This window comes from Empidonax traillii, unplaced genomic scaffold (assembly GCF_003031625.1).
Source record: "Empidonax traillii isolate 1590-97213 ecotype Southwest subspecies unplaced genomic scaffold, ASM303162v1 scaffold162:size863265, whole genome shotgun sequence".
Taxonomy (NCBI): Eukaryota; Metazoa; Chordata; class Aves; order Passeriformes; family Tyrannidae; genus Empidonax; species Empidonax traillii.
In genome coordinates this window covers 591,593-610,689 of record NW_020955355.1, presented here as the reverse complement: position 1 = coordinate 610,689, position 19,097 = coordinate 591,593, and the positions used below count along the sequence as shown (strand labels likewise).

Below are 19,097 nucleotides of genomic sequence, written 5' to 3'. Positions count from 1 at the left end.
CGCTGTGCCCAGATCTGGATTTCCCAGTACAGGGCAGACAGGGAGGTCCTGGAGCAGGTCCAGCGGAGGGCTGTGAAGATTAATTAAAGGAGTGGAGCATCTCTTATGAGGAAAGGCTGAGGGAGCTGGGCCTGTTCAGCCTTGAGAAGAGACAACTGGGAGAGGACCTCATCAATGCCTGTCAGTATCTGACGGGAGGGTGTCGAGAGGATGGAGCCAGGCTCTGCTTGTGGTGCCAAACAACAGGATGAGACGCAACAGGCAGGAACTGATGCACAGGAAGTACCACCTGAACATGAGGAAGAACTTTATGGTATGAGTGACTGCAGACTGGAGCAGATTGCCCAGAAGGGTTGTGGAATCTCTCTCAGTGGAGATATCTAGGGACCACCTGGATGCAATCCTGTGCAATATGCTGTAGGATGACCCTGGTTTAGCAGGGAAGTTGGACCAGATGACCCACTGTGGTCCCTTCCCAACCTTACCCATTCTGTGGGATTCTGTGTTACAGTGAAGTTACTTCACATGTTAATGTTTTTGGTAGGCATGGCAAAGTTTTCAGAGCAGGCATCTGCTTGAAGGAGGTAAATTTAGTTCTGAATTCACAGCTGTGGGAGCAGATCTATTTGTTACCTGAGCAGGTGCAATTCAGGATGCTATGATGTGTCACTGCCAATGCTGTCCTAATGAAGTTCACCGCTGCTTCACTTCTCTGAAAAGTTGCTGCCAGCTGAGATGGTAGTTTTTGTAATGCAAGAGCTGTGTGGAGACCACCAAACTTGATCAGAACCCAAGACAGCTTTGTTCTCAGCCAGCCTGAAGCTATTGATGTATTCCAGCTTTTATTATTGCCTGACAGGCACACATGGTGGGCAGTCCTTTGAATCTTGGCTGTACTGTACTGTTTATTATTCTGTTTTGGGAAGCTGGATAAGACCCTGATTTTGTGTGGGCACACTTCACTCCTCACTTCAGTACTGCTTGGTAGGGTGCCTTTTGAGATACTGGTTTTAGGCAATTCATAGTAGATTTGTTTCCAAGATTTGTATCTCTGTGTATCTTATTGGTGAGACACATCCACATTCCCTTTCCAGTGGCTGTAGGAGAACACACAATAGGGTGTGGTTGGTACAGCTCTCTGCTCTTGGGCTGCTTTTTCACATTTCTGAATGTTTGTAATATTGGTCAGTATATTCCTCTTTGCCTAAAGCATGCTGCTAGAACAGATTTGGGAAAGCTCTCCATTTCTAAAGGTATAGTTTTTGGATCACAGGAAGACAAGTGGATGATGTTAATAGATGGCAAGTCTTTGAAGTACATTAGAATCAACTTCAGAGAGAAAGAAAATCCCTTCCCTGAGCTGCAGATAAACAACAATGCTTTCAAACCTTCAAGAGGATCAAGGTGAAACTGAGTGAACAGCAAGTGCAGGGAAGATGATTCTGCTTTGTGTCAAGTGGCAAAAATACCTTCTTTCCTTTTTGTGCTCCTGTAACAAAGCACAATAACAAAGTACTCTGAGATTGTTCTATGAAAGGAATATAAAAAGCTTTTTATGTTAAATACCCTCATCTTAATAGATGTGGGTAGAATATATTTTAAAAGGGATAGAAATATCTCCTTGGAATTCTGAAATATCTTCAAAACTAACTGAAAAGAACTGAATCCATCTGATCATGCAGGTGCATTCAACAGCGTTTATTTGCTTATGTAGAATTGTAGGAGTGTGTCACTCCCACTTTAGTCGGCTTTGGCTGGGATAGAGAGAATGGACCAGTCTTGTTTCTCATTTTCTTGTTAAATTCTTTAGGAAAAAAAGGAAAGTATTTCTAAGCCATAAACCTGAAGTACATTGCCAAAGGTAAATATGCCACCCTTAACCTAAGGAAAAAACTGTCTCAGGAAGATAAGTTGGAGAACAGTAGCAACTGGCTGCAGAAGTGATGTGACTGTAGGATTGTTCCCTCTGAGGTTCCCTTCTGTTTTTTCCAAGAATCAGTGTCTTAGAAGACTAAGGAAAAGATTAAACATTTTTACAGAGGAGGGAAGTATTTTTCAAAAGTGAGAATGGCTTTGAAATGATTGGTGGTGGATAAAGGATGAAGTTCAGTGGACAGGGTTGTGTATTAACGTGCCTTATGGGCTGCGGTGTCCTGAATGGTAAATAAAGACTTACGTCTTACATGTAACAAAAAGCTAAGATAATAATATAGGTTATAAAAAAAGTACCACACAACTACATGTCCCATATGCAACACAAAAGTGAGAACAAACTCCAAATTGTAAGATGGTGGGTTTGGGTGGGGGAGGGAGATTTAAATGTGTTCTTCAGGAAAGAATCAGTGTAAAGAAATGAGAAAAAAATAAGATGGCAGCAGCCAGGATTTGCAGAGCTTTTCAATCCTTTGTTTGGTTATCTTCCATAAGTGCTTTAGCCAGAGACTCTTTTCAGTAGCTGCATGGGGCCGGCTTGGAACACAAATGTGCATGAATCCAAATGTAATTTCCCTGTTGTGCACATTCTAGCTGTGACAGCTCAAGTTATGAATGTAAAATAGTAGGGAAAAAAGTTCAGAAGATGGCCAGGCCTAAAATGTTAATAAGAATTGACTTTCCATGAGATCCCGTGAGCTCAGCAAAGGTGCTACCCGAATTTTAAGTCTAGCTACTTCCATGCTTGATTTTGGTGTGCCCCAGAAAAGAATAAACATCTTATTTTTATCTGTGCATCTAAGGAGTTTGACATGACAGAGGTAACAAACATTTTATTCCATGTAAGATGCAAAGCAGACAAAGGGTAATGCTCATTCTCCACTCCAGTTTGTGGTCAGCACTGGCACAGACTGAGTCGGCATCAGTGGCTTTGATCTGTAGACAAGAAATACTGTACAGGCAATAACAGTATCTTTTCCCTTTCAGACAGTTCTGTTTTCTGTGGGGCAATAATCTGCAGTTTTCCCTAATTCCCAGTGTTCAGAAGGCATTTGTCTTTCCTCTGGGGAGGACTGGTGCAGAATAAGGGACGTCTTTCCCCCATATGAGTACACTGCACACAGAAGGGGCCCCCTCATCATGGCCATGGGGCAGCTTGTCTCCAGGACTGTGCAGGCAAGGAAAGGGCTTTTCCCTCTTCTGCATGCAACTTGCACAGCAAAGAGAAGTTGCGAAGTTTGCAACTTTTCCTGCGTCTTCAACATCAGATTTTCCCGGGTCTGTACTCTCTCTCTCTCTTTTTTTTTTTTTTTTTTTTTTTCCCAACCTCCTTCCATCTCTCGTTACCATGGAGAATGAAATGCCTGTTCCATTCAAGTTGTCGGCTGAATAGGTTTTGAGGTTGATGGATGGTGAGAATCTCTTATCCCTCCTTCTCCAAACACCGCCCCTGCCTGGTTCTTGACATTTCACTTGCCAGAGACTGGCAATCAGTGAGTGGGAGCTGAAAAGGAGGCTGGCAGTGTCCTGCTGAGATGCTCTTTCAGTTCTGTGGATGAAATCAGCAGCCGTGAGGAGGTCTTAAGGACTTCGGTGCAGAGCCTTGTCCGCAAGCTGACTGAGGCATGAATGCTCACTTGAGTGCACGTTCTTGCTTCCCCAAAGCACCCAGGGAAAGAAGGATTCATGTACGAGACTTTCTGCTGCTTATGACTGTGTTTCAAGGGGTGATGTAACCTCTGCAATGTAAAGGCAAAGGTAAGAAATGAATGAAAACAACATATGCTCTGGCATAATCTATTCCTCGTATATACTTCTTTTAGCCTTCATCTTCATGCCACGTCACACCAGAAGTGGAATTTCTTTGCTGCAGTCTGACTTGCCTGGTTTCCTGACTGCTATGCTGAAGTTAGCAGGAGACACTGTGTTTAGTGGGGTTCCGGGAGTCACTGTGTGCACCAGCTGCCTACGCGCGGTATCAGTGTCAAAACAGCTTTCTGAGTACGGTATCTTTGAATAATAAATACGTGTAGCTGTGATACTGACAGGCCCAAAGTTGAAATGGGATGTTGGGGATACTGTTGAAATGCAATGAGTATAGCTACAAAGCAGAAAAATCAAAACAATAGCATTGTAAAGTTACACAGAAAATATGTCTTTGTTGTGGTTTATTTTAGTGCAAGATAACTATAGTTTTAGAGTGCGCCAGGAGAATTTTCAGCTTGTGCTGAAAGGCTTAAGTTTGTCCGTTTAAAGCAGAGGTTGTTTTGACTGATAAACACCTAATAGTAGTGGTTTGGGAGAAGTGAATACCTGGCGTTGTTCAATATGTGTGTGGATTTTGCTGCTGGAAGTAACATTAGTAAATGTTATAACTTCAGAATTTAAATTCTTATATTTTTTCCAACTAGGAGCATTCCACAAACAGAGACCTGTTGAGAGAGGAGAAAATATTTTTGTGAGCTTTCTGTTAAAACCTGTTGTGTCAGAGCTGTACCAGCTGTACCAGGAAATAATACTGTTGGTATACTTTAGTGTGTGGCATTTCAATTTGTTTGAGATCTTATGTGGAAATTTGTCTTGGTGCTTTTGAACAGCTGTGCTTGATAAGTGACTGTGAACTTTCTTTCAACACATCTTTTCAGCACCTTGCACTAATAAATATTTCCACACCTTCCACATATTCCTAAACTTGCTAACCAAATACATCTTGCCACATTACCACCAGCAGTTTTTGCATCTGTCTTAGCCCCTCAAGAGTTCACTTCCCATTTAATGCTTTATGTGCTGTTTGTTGTTGGATTGTTGTCTCCCTGCTGGAGTTTTCCTACTGTGCAATTGCTCTTTCTGTTGCGCAAGCCACTTCCAAAATGCTAGTATGTTAACTGTTTGACCACTGGTGTGTTAAAAGGGAATTTTTAATTCTTGCATCAGAAAGGCATCTGTGTGTGTCAGTACATCCAAAATAAATATATGCCTATGAAATATGTCTGAATATACCATCCAGTTCCTTAAGTATTGCACTGTAGAGATTGTAGTAGTATTTTTGCCCCCAGAGCTTAGGATTCCCTGGAGGGATGCACGCCCAGAGGATTCGATTGCCTGTGACTTTCTGTCGTACAAGACAATATGTGATAACATGCAGGACTTTGATTTCCTGCTTTGAACTTGGTTGGCTGAGGTACTGTAGGAAAAAATAGATTTTCAAAAATACACCACTGAAGCAGCTTCTTTTTACCATAAATACATCACACATGTCAGATGGAGTTGAGAGAAAGTAATACAGGGAGGAAAAAAGGGGGGAAGTCCGTTGGGACCTAGTGTGATACTGTAATTTGGGCTTAGCTTCCCAGTAGGCACTCAGCTTCATGTTACCATTTCTAAGGGATGGGGAAAGAGTAAGTATTTGTTTTAACATGGTTATTTTGAGTTAGCAGCAACAGAATCAGCATCGAGGCTTGCATGTGTGTTTCCATTTATTCCATTAATCTGCTGGAGTTTTTTGATTTAGCTATTGCCTTCTCTATGAAAAAAAAATTCTCCTACCTGCTTATGAGCTTGCATGAGATAAAATCACAAATCTTTCTCTCCCACTCTGTGAGGATTGTTATGCTAAAAATTTTCAAGGTTGTCAAAAATTTTTCTGGGTATTGATGACAGGTTTTAACTTCTGAAAAAAAGATTTTCCTGTTTTCAACTTGGATGTATATATATATAAATTTTGCCCTCTGAAATGCCTCCTCTTCCCCTCGCTAACATCGACCTTTACTTGATTAGCGTCTTTTGATTTTTATGTTTTCCCTGAGGAGAATACAATTAACTTAATAAACTTATTGTTGTTATTAGGACATATCTTGTAGCTTCTCTGCTTCATTCCATCTGGTCTTTAGTTAAATTATTCTTGGGAAAATTATTCATGTCCCACTAGTTTTAGATTCAGAGTTGTTTGATTCTTTTTTCTCCTCCCCCTTTCTCATCTGACCAGTAGCCAGAGCTTGTAATTTTTTTATCTCGCCCTAAAGCCTCATGGCTGCTATTTAGATTTTGGGCAGCTGGGGAACAATCCATCTCTAAATCTCCTTCTGCTTGCTAGATGTTTAATTTCACCTTTTCCTTAGTGATCAGCACATGAACTTCCGTTCAGAGCTTTCCCAGGGAGTGCAGCATGGAACTGACCTCATTTGCTTCGGCTCCACTCCTGTCCCTGCTGCCCGGTGTCCCAGTCACTGAGGACTGGCAAAGCTTTGTTCAGCACAGCTGGGGAAAAAACCTGAGCGGAGCAGCAGACTGAAGCTGTCTGTCCACGGATTTACAGAGACGGCTCTTCGCTGATCTGTACTTTGCAAGTTAACTTTGTAAGCTTAAAGTCTGGAAAATTAATTTTAGTTTAGCTTTTGCCAAGGCTTCCTACCTGTTCTGATCAAGTGAATTTTTAAGCCCTTTATTGCAGGCTGGTACATATGCAAAGAATGAGCACCGTGTTCTCCGGTAACTCATTCTTATCTCAAGTGTCATTTACTGGAATCTCTCTACCTTTTGCCTCCTGTAAAATGTAAACTGAATTACAGGCACATAATTAAATCAACATATTAAGTGTGTGAGGAGTGAGATGCAGTGGGAATTTTGATGGCCATTTTCACAGTCAGAACATTAAAATCGCTATTATTAGGTATTTTCTAGTGTATTGAGAGCACCGGTTATAAAAGAACAATTTCCAGCGGAGATGAAATGTGTTTCTGTGCTAGGTCAGCACAACAGGCGATCATTTTTCCTCATTGGGCAGGGCAGCTGCTTCATAAACCATGTGGCTGGTAGTTAGAAGACTCAGATGTGCAGTATTAGTGCTCGTCAAGGAAGGGGAGATTTGAATAATTGCTGAATAGTTGTGAGGGTTTAACTGGAAAAAAATGTGACAGTTTCAGGTACTGGTGCATTTGCTTTTACATGTACTTCATGTCCAAGTTGCTCGGTTGCATCTGGCATACTTCATACCTAAAACTGCCTTGGTCAGTGTCTTGAGACTGATTTTCCACCTGATTCTTTTTATGCCTAAGCATCATGCACATAGTATTGATGTTATATTGCATTATCTAAAGATGTAGAGCATTGGCTTCTCAGGGCTGAGACTTTATTTTGTTTACTTTATGCATAGCAACTGAAGTTCCTGTTGTCTTGCCATAACCCAAATTTGGAGCACAAAATCAAAATGAAAAACTGAAAAGCAAAATATAGCACAGGAGGCATGACAAGAAGTGGGATTAATCTCTTTAACGTAGATACTATTTTCTCTAACCTTGGATTTCTGAATAACTGTTGATGACAGTTTACTGTGAGGACTAGAAATAGCAAAATGGTGTGGGATGGAGTCCAATTTGGGTGCAACGTGAGAAATACCCCTTATGTTTGTGTGGATTTGTGTAGCATGTGTCTCAAGGCCAGCTGCTGGCTCTTTCAGATTTGTTCGTGTGAAATCTTCTCCTTTAGTCTTGTTCCAGAGCTGTAGCATTGTATTCCAGTACATCCCTCTCCACCCAATCTGGTTATTTTTTGTTGACTCTGTAGTGCACTTCCCTAGCTGTGATACTGGATTTTTATTCTATCAGTAGAGCAAAAGGATAGGAGAGAAGCAGGGGAAGGGATATTTGAAACTAGTATTTGTTTTAAATAAAAGTTAACATTTTTTACAGCAAAGACAATGTAGGAGAAATAGGGAGGGCACATTAGAGAGCTCTTGAAAGTGCTATTTGTATTTCAGTCTTGTTCAGGAGGTTGACTCCTGGAACATACTCGAAGTCAGAAAACATTAACTGGATTGGCAGAGGTGCTGGCCCTACATTCAGATGAGAACCAACAAAATGCCATCAGGAGTTGCCATCATGCCCTAACTTGGAAATTATTTTTGACACTCAGCATTGGCAGCTGATCGTCACAGACAGTATGGATCTTTTATAATCTTCACTGAGATATGTTTTATCTTGATTTACAGTGAAGGGATTTATACAGTAAAGGTTACTTCTAGTCCCATCTTCCCATTTCCATATTTTATCTAATAGTTACTTCAGTTGTTTAAAGTACGTAGGTTTGTTGCTCTGGATCGTGGATATAAATAGATGCCAGAAGGATGAGGCCTTATCAGCTGTGAGCAGCTGTACTTGTCTTTTCATTTTAAATTTAGACACCTAAAGTGCAGATGAAAAACAAAACTTGTTTTCTGGAAGGTAAGACTTTTAAATTCTTTGGGGTTGGTTAAAGGCTGTTGCCCCTGTGCTTAAAGTAAAGTAGCATTAGCCTTTTTGGGGAAGCCTCTGACCTCCTTGTTGGAGCCCAGAGTTACAGTTCAAGGTGGTAAGTATTAAGGTCTGTAGCAATTTGGTTTTGAAATGCTGTCTAATTATGGACAGTCATGAATAATCTAGTATATTACTTGCATATATTGGCCACCTTAGAGAGGGAAGTCTCATTTCCTTCAGAGTGTCATCTTCATACTCTTTGCAGAAGTGGCTCTTGGGGAATGCCTGAGGATGCTGGCAAGTGAAGAGGAATACACAGTGGCAAAACACTGGAGGACAGGATTTCAAGTACTGTATGGGGGATGTTGCAAATAACCTTTGTTAGCTTAATAGGTTAATTTTTGACCTCTGGGTTACTGTGTAGTTACAGAAAGTGGCCTTTCCTCTATTTAATTTTTGCAGCTAATGTTTTATTTTCCACGGGTATGTTATTAAGGTAATAAATTATCCATATGGAAATCTCAGGCTTGGCCCTGGAAGCAGTACATAGGTTTTTGTGTGGCTCACACCCTGAGCTAGTTCACCTGCTGAGCCCTTGCCAACTTTGTTCAGAGCTACTGCTGGGGACCCTGTTTTGTGCTTCTGAAACATGGGATGCTGGGAAGCTGGCTTTGAAGATGCTGGAGGAGCATTCAGGAGCCAGTTGGGGTCTTCAGCTTGAAGATTTGGACTAAAGCTCTGGCTCTGCAAGACTTAGAGCCATGGAGCTGATGAGCAGCGGTTCTAGGAAGGATAACTGGTGAAAGAATACCATGTATGTACTGTGATCCCTTCTGCTTCAAGAGATTTGTCAGATGGGGTTTCTTATGAGGCTACCTTTGTACTCCAGCTGAGTTTTACCAGAACCTGAGGTGCTGCACAGCATGGTGCAAGGCCACCGGCCTTTGGCCTCTGTGCAAGCTGAGTTCGTGTGCTCTACTTTTCCTGTTATCTGTTATTCCCATCCCCCAGTATCCTGGACAGTAGAAAGCTGACTTAATTTGTTAGTGCTGTGTTAAAGGCTGTATCAAGTGTCGTCTGACCAAGAATCAAGTGTTTAGTTCAGATATTTTCTCCTGGGATGCTCAATGTTCAGAACACTTGTGGGAAAAATTAAGAGTACAGATACCCTGTACCTGACTCTGCTGCTAAGTCCATCTACCCTCGAATAATGGCTTTTTTCCTTAAACAAATGTACTCAGTTTGAGATATCTTTTATCTCTGTAGTATGAACGGCAAAGGTGTTTTTTTATTTTCTGGTTTCAGGAGAGCCTGTAGGCCTGTGTAGTCTGCAAGTGCTAAGTTCTATAGCAGAGATATTTTACGAAAAAAAAGAAGCAAATTTTCTTCCAGTAGAAGTGTCAGGTTTTCTCCCCTCACACACTATATTGTCAAATTATGGAAAGATGTCCAAAAGTAGATGTGTGTGAATACACTGCTTACTGTAATCTCCTGTAACTTTTGCATGCATCTCAGCAAAGCGTCTGGATCACAAGTCCTAGAAGGAGCAACTGAGGGAGCTGGGATTGTTTAACCTGGAGAAAAAGAGTCTCAGGGGAGACCTTATCACTCTCTACAACTACCTGAAAGGAGGTTACAGCAAGGTAAGTGTTGCTCTCTTCTCCCAAGTAACAAGCAATAGAACAAGAGGAAATGGCCTTCAGTTGTTCCCAGGGAGGTTTAGATTGGATATTAGGAAAAATTTCATCTCTGAAAGGATTGTCAAGTGTGGGAACAGGCTGCCCGGGGAAGTGGTGGAATCACCGTCTGTGGAGGTGTTAAAAGACGTATGGATGTAGCGCTGAGGGACATGTTTAGTGGTGGACCTGACAGCATTAGGTGCTGTGATAGGAAGTTGGACTCAATGATCTTAAAAGCCTTTTCCAGCCTAAATGATTCTGTAATTCTAATATTTACTTGCATTTACCCCTGAGCGTTAGGAAAGTGTTGTTCTGTTCTTGAGCTGTGGTAGTCTACAGAGAATAAATTAACCCAATTTATTAGCTGTAAAATCTGTTGCCATGTATACTTCAGTACTGAAGTATTTGTTTCCTGCACCTGGTTTTGCAACATTCTTTGTGCAGGGTCGTATGTAATGGTGTGTTGGGCAAGACATCTTTTCTCCCCTAGATGTGCACTGGTTTTCTCCTTTCAGCTGGAAATACTGTGGTATTCCTAGGCCTTGTTTTAGCCTTTCTGCTTAAGAGGTACAATAATGTTACCAGACTGCGCAGTGGCATGTGGCTGAGCCTCCTCTTTCCTTCAGGAGCTTGTGACCAGAGGCAAGTCAAAGTAATACCTCTTATTAACCCAGGGAGAAGGAGACTGTAAAAGAGAAGACCAGTATGCTTAACTAAATGTTCTTTAATATTTTTTATTTTGTTTGCAACTTTGGGTGATTTCTTGTCAGTTCAGGTATTCCTGTTCCTGGCTGAAGGAACCATTAAAATCAGCACTACTTTAGTTCAACTTCCTGAAAACTGCAGTAGTTCAGGTACTGAAGTGAATCAGACACCCTGGCAGGAGAGTGTCTGCAGAAAATATTACTGCCTTATGCTGTCAGATATACAAGACTACTTCTGTCTGCCCGTGTTTGTGGTGTTTTCACTCAGTCAGTACAACATAGCTCTTTCTGAGACTGCATTTTCTTCCTGACATAAGGAAGAATTGATATAAAGGATAGTTTTGCCCTGGGTAGCCTGGTAGACAGAGAAATGGGGAGATAATTCATATTTTGTCAGTCTTTGGTTCAGTATGTTGGTGAAACTTGTGAGAAACAAATCTTTGGTGACTTGGAACATTAATCTATATCTTCATTATTATACTATTTATGCTTTCTTGATTGTGTTACTTTTGAAATGCCATAAAGTACAAGTAATCAAGCTGAATAGTAGCTCTTCAGGTTTTCAGGCCTGTATAGTCTTTGAAATTAATTTTTTTCTGTTGGTATTGGCACTGAGTTATAAAAGCATTAGAATCTGTGCTAGGTATCCAGCCTATAGCTCTGCATAATAACACTATAGTGAAGGACATCAGCATTTACATATATTTACAGATGAAAAGACTGAGATACAGGTTGAAAATTAAGAGTTGACTTGTCTGGCTCTTGGGCATAATGTCCTGGGTAGGAAAGGATGTAATGTCCTCATACATGGTGCTGCAATCAGTATATTAGATCTGAGGTTATTCTAGGCTATTCTTTTTAACTCTTCTGTTTTGTCCAACATGCTCTTCAAAGATTGACTTTTTGCAGCACAATTATCCAAGGAGGGGGAATATGAAGATGAAGCAGTAACCTTCTTCAGAGTGCACCTGTAGTTATTTTTGGCACTAGTTTGCTGTACTTTCAAAAGCAGAAAGGTTCATTTTGCTTCAAATGTTTTATCCTCCAGAGCTCAGTGGGATGATTGTGCACAAGACGAGGAGGAGCTGTCGCAAGTTCTGTCCTATGGGGTAGCTTTGATGTCAGGAGCTGGGGAAAACTCTAGATTGTCAGAACAATAGATTTGTTTTCTCATCATCACCTTCTGGGAACAGTGGTAATAAGAGATTATGACTTCTTGTCTCCCAAGTATTCCCTCAAACAAGCTAGCTCCTTGTCATCTGCTCTGCTGGGCTCTCTCTGGCACCAGAAAGCACACATCTTCCAGCCCTTTGGCAAGGGCCCATTTCATGTTTCTGTGTGCCTCTCCGGTTAATAAAGTTGTTTTGGAAGGGGGAATTTAGAAAGGAAGAGTGGTCAAACTTTCTGGATTTGGTTTGTGTTTAATGTGACTACCTTTTTCTGGGCCAGGGTGAGCCACTGAAATGTGGTTCTTATAACACAGAAGTGTTGCATCACCTGAGACAGGTGTTGTAGAGCTCACTGTGATTCAATCGATGCAGTTTTAAGCAGGACAGGGGTATCTGTGTTAGATTTCAAAGCTTTATGTTAAACCTGACACCACTTTTCAGCAGGGACAGACTCTTTAATCTTCTTGGTACCATGCCCCAGGAGAGTTACAGGGAGAATAACATCTGTGCTTGCTGTATAAGACAGTTTCAGGAGTCAGGTGGGGCTTCTATCCAGTGTCTCTGAATGGCACAGAGGGCCCTGCGTCTTCCTGTGGGAGGCATTGCAGGATGGCAGTAACTACTGACATTGCAACATGTTGGGCCATGGGGCTCCATCACTTTCCGTTGACTTTTGAATGCTTCTGAGATCCAGAGCGCTCCAGAAAAGTTAGAAAGCACATTGGTTGTGAGTGAGGGAAAGTAAGTAGTCAGTCAAGCCCTGAGCTTGGTAGGTGGGCACAGATGACTGAAGAAGTTGAATCATGGCTTTAGTGAATAGATATGGAATTGATCATCTGCTTTGGAGAGTATCTTGGAGATCCTCCAGCCTCAACCTTCCTATGGAATTGCTATGTTGAGAGGGAGTATGATTTCCCCTGACTATATCCCTCTTTGCTTCTGTACTACTTCCTTTTTGTTTATAATTATTCTTTAAAGAAATAACATAAAAACCAGTTACAATTTTCATAATTAAAAAAAAAAAAACAACCCACAAAAGGGAGGGGTATGGGAGCCTCATTCATCACCTTTTGTCACCAGACTTGATTTGACATCTGAGACTACAGAGAAACTTTGGCAAGTGCAATGATTTCCCGTGTGGGGGTAATAAGAGGGAAAAAAGCTGTCAGTTGAAAACAGCAGGAGCTGCATTAGCAAATATAAATTAAACAGATGGCTAAGATACTGCAGCTGTCACATAGAAGCTGCAGGAAGATTTTTAGCTTAGAGCTGCAGGAGGCTATTTTAAAAGGAAAGATGAAAACAACAACAAAGCAAACTTCAGCGTGACGAAAGAGACAATAGAACCATTCAGATCATCATATGAAACTTATCCAGGATTGGTTTTGGTTGTTTTTATGTTTTTTTTAATAAATTGACATTTTCATGTCTTAGGACTCTAAAATTAAGTTAGGATCATGTTACAGATTCTGGTATTGTGGGTTTGGCTACTGGTTTAGAAGTACTCTTCTGTACGAGACACTGGCTCTGACACAAGCTCTGGAAAGTGGGGAGAAGTGTAACACACATCATGCTATTTCGATCTTCTATTTGGTTTACAACTATTTCAAGAAAAACTTCTTATGAAAGAATTGTTTATAAATAAAATGCTTGTGGAAAAGCAGTGTGAAGAGTCAATGTTTTGGTGGAGGAAGCACCTACTTTTTAGTGTCTTGCACATTCAGTCTTAATGTTTTTCAGACTCATTTTCAGCAGAAAAGTGAATATTCTTTTCCTTTGTGAAAGAAGTGATAAAATGGTATCCAGGTTTGTTTGTTATGTTAAAATATGGACATATGCTAAAATAAGGAATTAGAATTTCTGTGCTGTTTCTCAGTGCACAAAGGCAATTAATTTTCTAAATGTTCTGTGTGAAAGTTTTTTTTCTCATTTGGGGCTGATGGTTTGTCATAGATTACTTGTGCATAAGCAGAGACTGTTACGCTGCCTTTATAGTTAGGTGATGAAGATGTGAATTATGAAATAGGTGCAACTGTATTTGAAGCCTGTGCTTTACATTCAAAGGAACAGTGTGCACAAATGGACTCCTAGGCAGGCTGATTGCTTACCCAGAGTTCTGCTTTTTGTGTTTGTTTTATTTTACTGCAAAAAAATTCATGTATTTGTGGTTGACTTTTTAGATTATACTTAACGTGCAGGAACTTCTGGATTTTGATTGCACTTCAGCTCTTTGTGCAAAATCAGTATGTCTTCAATGCTGCATATTGTTTTCCAACTTGTGATATTCCTTTACAATAGCTATCTTTACGTGCAGTTAGATTTAATTCTAAACTTCTCCTATATAGATGATTTGAGAGCTACAAAAGCTACATATCAAAAAATTAAGTCTTCTTTTTCCTCTATATTTATCTTTCCTCCCATCATCCCCTTAAAGTTTAAGTACATGAGCCCTGGTGAACCTCCATTCTGTTAGAACTAGGAAGTTCATCATTGAGGTGTAAATGTTCTTTACTGACTAAATCTCTAACCTGTCCTAGACCTTTCCGTGTTTTTAGTGGTTCAGGACACAAATCATGAAGGACACTAAAGGTCAAAAGCAACAACTTGAACTTTTTCGTGTGAACTTGCTGAAAACATGTCGCCTCAGCCTTCCCACATTGTTCAGGGAGCTTCAGCTGCCTTAGTAGAAATGAGCTTCTCATCATTTAACTGCATTTCTTTTGTAGTTGTGGTTTCGTGCTTCAGTGTAGAAAAGAACAGTTGATCATGCTGAGTAACTGCAGTGTCTACCCTTTAAATTCCATTTCTACCCCGGCAGAAACTTTGCAGCAGTTACAAATTCCAGAAAACTAAGAGGAAAAATGCCTCAACCCGAGTGTATTTCTTTTCCTCCACTTTTGCTTAAGAGAAACAAAGTTGGCCTTGAAGTGTACTTCAGCTTTAGAGTTAGAAGTGTGGAATATCTTTGTAAGTGATGGAGAAATGTTTCAGAGTAGGTGATCTTACAGTGGGAAGTCTGACCTCAACCTCCATGCTCTTAGACTTTTGCTCCAAATGCTTTAGCTAAGCTTCACTTCCAGGATGTACTCAGCAAGGGGGCAGTTTTGTGTAGGCAGGACTCAGGGTGTACAGAAGGATTACACACTGAAACCTGCAAGTTCCCTGTGAGCTTTCTCCCCGGGAAATCACGAAGGGACCAGTCAGCGTGATCAGAGGCTCAAGAGAGGGAAGGAGCTAAAACAGAGGAATGGGTGGATTGAGAAGAAACACAGGGGCAAGATATCCTTGCCTTGAAAGGTGATAAAATTTTCCTGCTGAATATCCCAAAGGCAAGAATGAACTTTTCCAGCTGGAAGTGTAGTTGCTGTCTCATGGCCGTATTGTCTCCTTGATCTTCATGCAAACCTTCCAGTGGTACCAAATGGGGATGCTGTGAAGGATGTAGGGCTACACGGTTGCTGTGCTGTAGACAAAGCAAATTGAGTGCTGTCTGGCCTGTGGCACAGAGCTGGTGGGGAAAATGTCTTTATAGGTTTTGAAACAAGTCTGTGACATAATTTTCATGTTGTATGAAGTCTTAATATTGAGCTGCCACTGATTAGGAACAGCTGCTTACATGCAAAATGTATGATAGTGGAAAAAGGAAACATGATCAGCTTTTTTTAGAATGCTTTCATGACAAGAAGGTGCTTTTCTTTATCTGGAAGCAAGAGAGCCTAGCCTTTTGGTATTGTAGCTTTGGTATATAGCTTAGAAATCTGAAAAAGATTTCATGTCTTTTATTTGAACCTTGGTCTTTTAAAGCCTAGTCCAGAACTGTAAAACCTGGGTTTTTTTAGATCAGTGCTGTTCTTACATTATATAGGCATCTACATCACTGACTGAGAGAACATGTAGAAATTATAAGTTGCTGCTTATTAACATGCATTTCATTTCAGAGGTCACATAGATAAATCTTGGGTGTAACAAAACAGTGCATCAGGTAGTCCTGGCATGTGGGCTGTGTCAGTAAATTGTAGCTTACTAATTAATTTACAGTCATTAGTTTTTTTCTAATTTGTCTCAATAGCCAAAAAGATTGAGATGGTTAGTTTTGCTTTCAAGTAGTTTTAGCTTTACTTCTTAGGGAAAAGCAATTGAATACACCTGCTTGAATTTTGGTAATGAAGCCATCTTTAATATGGAAAATAAATTTTTCAGATTGTTAACTATGGCAATTCCTGTCTTTGTGTTTTGTTCTCTATTCCAAATTCAAGCATGCCTGATACAAATCAGTTTGTGGGATAATGTTTAACCAGTTTGTAACCCATGACAGTTTTGAAACATGACTTTGCCAAAGTCTTGCACTATAGTGCATCGCTTTGGAGCTGTTGAGTGTTGGAAAACTGAGTGCTATTGCACGTGGATATGGAGTGACACCCTTCTAAAATAAATACAGGTGTCTACCAGAAAAAGGCCTTCCAGTGATGGGAACCAGGTGAGTTTTCCTTTCACTGTGTAAGCAAGCCCTTAGGTAGTTTTGCTACAGGCTTCTACCAAGTTTTGGAAATGTTGAAAGGCAAAATGCAAATGTACTACTGCTGGTAGCTGCAGGCTGCCACCCCAGGCAGCTCAGAATAAGGTTAAAGGCAACTAGAAAAAATGACAAGTAGTCATTTGGGAACCTGGAATGATGGCGCCTCTCCACCTTTGTTAGGAGACAAATAACAGTTGGATATTTGATGTTATTTCCAACTTGAGTGAGAAAACTGGGGTCCTGAATAGAAAATAATAATAGTAATAATAATAATAATAGCACAGTTAAACATGACTGTCACATGAACTAGTTTCTTGTACCACAGTGTTTTGTTCTTTGCAGTTGTGTAAATAGTTTCTAGGCATTCATTCTAGTTCTGTTAATACTCTGTTCTTTTCTATTTGACAGAATATATCTGACCAAGGCTTTAACTCCTTTAACTTCTTGCTTCTTAAAGGGAAAAAAAACCCCAACACCCTCCATTGTGTTCTGTAAAATAGTAAAGTCAAATACATTTGCTGCTAATGGGATCTTTTTACAGAGGACTCTGCTTCTAGCTTGTTCCTGTGTATAAATGGACAGAGAGGCTTGGTATTGTGAAAGTAGTAAATACATACCCTTCATTTGCAGTCTCCAAAATATGTTGGTCAGAGCTACCCCTTGAGATTTTTTTCAGCATAACTATTTTGTTAAGATTGTGCAGAAATCACCCTTCATACCATATTCTCGACAAGATTCAGTTAGATACCACCAAAAATGTGCTTCTGCCAGTATAGCATGTTTTTTTCAGGGAGCTGGTATTAGCTGTTCTGGCAAAATAACTTTTTTGCCTGTGTAAAACACATCTCTACTAAGCAGATTTGCTAGTATAGCTATTTTAGCAAAGCTCTTCTACTGTAGGAAAGACCTTATTGATAGTACTGTGAGGTTCCCACAGTAGATGAAAGGCACAATACAAAGGGCTTTATAAACATGAATTAAGCTTTACAACACCCTTGTGAAATAAATCATTCTTCTAGCTTGCCAATGTCTACTTCCTTTTAATATGAGATGTTTTGCAGGGATGAGAAGGAAGGGTAGAAGATTCAGAGTTGGAGGAGTAATGTGTGGTAGAACTGCAGCATTGATAAACTAAACAAGTTTTTAATCTGTTACAGTCCCCTGCCATCCCTGACATTTAAAAAGTCCTAGAAAAAACAGTGGTTCAGAGTATCAAATTACTTCTGGTTGCTGGTTTCACCTGATCTCTGAGAGTATGAGGAGTTTGGGTGCTGACACTTGGAATTCCTTTCTTATTGAAAACCTGGAGCTGGCTTTTGTATATGTGGTATTCTCATTAACACTGTTTTTAACTACAGTGTTCTCTCTCACTGATTTACATTAGGCTCTTTCAGCCTCATACTCTTCATGTAGTAGTTCAGAGTATGAACAGCTTACTCAAGGGATCTCGAAAGGAATGGAGAGAGAAATCTACGGATTTATGCAGAAGAATAATTTTAAACTCAAGTCACTGGAAAATAAGAGTAATCTCATACTGAGTTCACCCACGTGGTCTTAATTCAGACGTTTTTGTGTGCTAATTGTTATGTAGTCTTTAATTACATTATCACATTCTACTTGTTTCACTTCTTAGGGAACAAGGAACAGAAAAACTCTACTGGGGGATATAGGTTAATTTTCTTGTCTACCATTCATCAGCATTGCTTTTGAATTCAGCCTGTAAACCTTTAGATCAGGCCCAGGCGTTCCTGCAGTTCTCTGTTAAACACCATGTCCTGGATTTTGTATTGACACATTTCTCACGCATTCAAGCAGCCTGTGCAATTTATTCGCTTCCTAGTTCAGGGCCTTCAGGTGATGGTAATTGTTTTCACAAACAAGGTATCTTTCCTCACTAAGTGTGGCAAGGAACTCACTTTTGAAAAGCTGTCCCAGATCTCCTGAAATTTGGGTAATGGTGGAGACATCGGACAGGGTTCCCTGTCCTAACCCTGCTTGCATGCTAGGGAGGTTCTGGTAACTGTTTGGCAATGTGCCTGGTCCTCCAGGAGGTGCTTGATCTCTTAGGAGTATTTCTGTGCTCTGTTTCCACAGCAACAGCACACTTTCTTTTTTTTTCCCCCTCTCTCAAGATGACTGTTACCTTGAAAATCAGACGTGTAGAAAAGCTTGGCCCTCTTGCCCCATATTGAGGTTTCAGTTAACATAGGTGAAGAGTGGAAGGAGTAGGATGGGGAGAGTGTGACTCGTGGCAGAGACAGTGGAAGTAACTAGTCTTACTAATCGTGGGCTTTAGTGTTAATAGTATGATTGTTTTGAAAGTCACAGCTCTTTTTAAGCTCTGGAGATGAAAGGCCTGGGTCTGGGTTGTTAGGGACAATCATCAGAGCCCTTTGCATGTGCTCTTGTAACTGTTTAGGGCCCACATCCACTTCATGCATGTGTTCAGGTGCAGTATGGATCCTGGTGTGCATTCTTCTGTCCACCTGCTCACAGACACTTTACCTGTACATGTCATGTTAAAAAAGCTATTCTTCTGTCACAGCATTTGTCCTGGTATTTCAGGGAAGGGATGAGTTAATGTTTAATTGCTCCACTGGAATAGGATGTAAATGCTAAGCCACCTCCTGGGCACTCTACCTCCTGTAGGTATCAAGACACTTCCCTTCAAACTGAAGTGCACATGCCTGTCTTAACATCTGTTGCAGTGTGGACTAAGAAGCTTTCAATTTTTGAAATATTTTCATAGATCAGCTCCTTCTCGTTACCATTTAAAAGGTGAAGACATAAGCATGTAGCTTGATCTCTTGCTGGGGTTGCCTTTTTTCATCTGTAGTTGAAAAGCAGTCTCCTCTTATATGAGTGTC

The 19,097-nt window shown here is 40.6% G+C and overlaps 1 protein-coding gene across 4 annotated transcripts in view; it reads left to right on the top strand.

The window, feature by feature from the left end:
* NDST2 (N-deacetylase and N-sulfotransferase 2) overlaps positions 1–19,097 on the top strand; it is a 133,488-nt gene that overhangs the window by 39,831 nt on the left and 74,560 nt on the right. The window contains exon 1 of one of the 4 annotated variants that reach the window (XM_027885142.1): positions 3,542–3,690. The exons of 1 other annotated variant lie outside the window; for it this stretch is intronic. The gene's annotated coding sequence lies outside the window, so the exon portion shown is untranslated. Of the gene's footprint in view, positions 1–3,541; positions 3,691–3,914; positions 3,939–19,097 lie in introns of those variants that run through there. 2 more of the 4 variants (XM_027885143.1, XM_027885140.1) reach the window with 2 other exon arrangements.